General features: G+C 33.2%; 1 protein-coding gene across 1 annotated transcript in view; it reads right to left on the reverse strand.

The window, feature by feature from the left end:
* EXOC2 (exocyst complex component 2) overlaps nt 1–2849 on the reverse strand; it is a 119075-nt gene that overhangs the window by 80319 nt on the left and 35907 nt on the right. The window lies entirely within an intron of this gene.

The raw sequence follows: 2849 nt of genomic DNA on the forward strand, positions 1-2849 counted from the left end.
TTTTATAGTTTGGTTTGGCTCCAGATCTACATTTTACACTAAATTATGCATCTCAGGATATGCAAAAAGTCATAGAAAGTTTTCTTTTTAGAAAAGTATAATTTCATTATGTTAATTAATGTCATAGCTTTAAGAGTTAGCACTGGGCTTTGCAAACAACTTTTTGTGTTTTCACATTCAGTTTTTAAAATTATTAACAATATATGATATTTAAGTGAGTCCCTTAAAAGTACCAGTGACTAAGTCAAAGACAATGGCATGACTGAAAAAACTGACTAGCTGGTCACTGTAACAGAATGAATACAAATTGTCTTCACACTGCATTAAAAGTTTTACTGGCTTCATTGCATACAGGATCAAGCCTTGGTCAACAATTTCATGCAATTAAGTTTTATTACCATCTGTGAATATTCTACAATAAATACATTAAATATAGCCTTAAAACCTCTTCTATCCAGACTAAAAAGCATTCTATTCTGTAATAAAGATAATTTCCTAACACAGAATAACAGAATTTCATTTATAGTAGGGAATATTTACATTGCGTGCGAATATTTGCATTTTTCAACTCATGACTTACTTTTAATTAACCAAAAAAAAAAAAAAAAGAGTGGGACTGTTTTAGCCTTTTTGATCGTTGCGTGTAGAAGTTTCTACATTATCTGGTCTAGTGACTATACTTTAAGCAAAGATGAAAAAAAAATTACATCAGTCTCGCTGGGTGGCTTGCATGCCATTTTCTCTAGTCAACACTGTGGGTGGCCTGCTCATGTTAAAAGTAGTCTTTGTAAAATAATTGTTATATCTAAATAATGTTTAAACTTTGTTGAAATTTTGAAGCCTTGATGTAAAAAAAGTTTTGTCAGGATAGCCATTTCTATTGCATACTATTTAGCATAGAATACTTTAATCCATTAAGGAGAAATACACAATGAAAACAGCTAGCTGCACATTTAAACACAGACAGTACGATTTTTCTCTTGAGGTTATCATAAATGCTTGTTTTGTAAATCCCGTTAGTAAGTAACATTTGTTTTGTTTGAATTCATATGTTTCTTGTCCATTCTTTTAACAGCCAAGAAGTAATATACTATATCTGGGAATTATAGTCACAAAGCATTTTTTTTTAATTTAATACAAATGTTTTAAAAAGGTAATTGACAACTGTGGGAATAGGACTGTGATTTCTATCTTTAGTTTAAAACTACATGCCTTCATCTCTTTATGAATTAATTTGCTGTAGAAATCCTCAATTCAAGTAAATTCTTTTACTTTTTTCTATGGGCACTTTCTGTTTTACACAGAAAATGAAATGTATCAAATTACTTATAAGTGTCTTAATGAAATTCAGTACTTCATGCAAAACAGGTCTGCCTTTTTACACTTCAAATATTATAAAATTTCTTCCCTCCTCACCCCTCCAAATCCTTTCTACATTAACAATCTTTAGCTCTTGGTTACTGATAAATAATCTAAATCTAAATAATAAAGTCCATGGATAAAGAGTTAGGTCCTTTATTGACTAACTATGTTTTCAAAACAGATGATTCATCTACTGTGTACTTCAAAATAAAGCTCTTGTTATTCAACAGTTCTTTCATTGAGCCTGATAAAAGCACCACACAATGAACTTCGATTAAGCTCCCTTAAGATACAATTCTTCCTGAAATTCCTTATAGCACACCATACATTTTTATAAATATATATATTTAATAGCTTGCTTAGCAATTAAATTTAGCAATTTAGCAAAAATTCCAAACACTTATAATTCCACCTATAACACCAGATTGTGCTTCTACTATCCCATGCCATTTCAATTCCATAATTTGGCACACTCTTGACATATATTCAGATGCTGTAGAAAACATCCTTATTCTTAGGCGTTTGCAATCAAGCTCATAACACCGTCTCTCAAAATATGCACCTAAAGTCCATAAAATGTAAAATTCAACTTAAGATTTGAAGTCATTTTTGAAAGCAGGTCCTGTTACTCATGGATTATGGAAGCTTTTCAATGGTTAGACAAGAAACAAAGCTTTGATCCTAAACTACTTTGCATAATATTATTTACTCTTTTTAAATCCTTGTATTCCTACTTCCCTGCCTCCCACCCATCATGACTTGCAAAGTATCGGGAGGAAAAGCAGCCAATTCTTTTCACAGCAGAGCCAAACTTAATACCACTCTGAAGTGCCTGGCAGAAGTTCCTCTACAGATCCAGCTTGAAAAAGACAGTCTGGATTATCTGCATAGAGATTTCAGCCACCATTTATCAAATGAAACAGCAGTTCTATCTTATAGGTAGATTTGGCTCATATTAGTGCGTGTAGGAAAATGTCACAGACAATTTTTTGCTTTTTTATTTAAAAATCTGTCACACAATTTTGTCAAAGGGAAAGTGCTCTCCAGTGAATCCGTGACTGGTGCAAGACATGGCATAAGTACAGAGCATCGACGATTGCACCGGCAAATTTCAGCAAATGCTTTTTTCTCCTACCCTATCTGTATCAAATATTCTACACACATAAAGACACTCAGACTATAGTCTTTATGTAGTGTGTATGTGAGGTTTTTTGGTGTTTCTTGAGGTTTTTTGCATTGCAGGCAACAAGATGGGGGAATAACAACATTCAGACTACACCTTTATTGCGAGCATTAATGAATCTCACAGAGCCAGAGCTGTTCACAAAACCCCCTGCTTTCATTGTGCTCCCCACACAGCCACACATACAGTCGCTGCTTTCTTCATACAAGACAAGAAAAACAGTGAACTTCCATGTCACTTTCTTGATTTCATAAAACACACTCAGACTTTCCAACACTGAGTCAGCTTTCTGTGAGTCATTCCT

The sequence above is a fragment of the Charadrius vociferus genome, unplaced genomic scaffold (genome assembly GCF_000708025.1).
Source record: "Charadrius vociferus isolate BGI_N301 unplaced genomic scaffold, ASM70802v2 scaffold565, whole genome shotgun sequence".
Taxonomy (NCBI): domain Eukaryota; kingdom Metazoa; phylum Chordata; class Aves; order Charadriiformes; family Charadriidae; genus Charadrius; species Charadrius vociferus.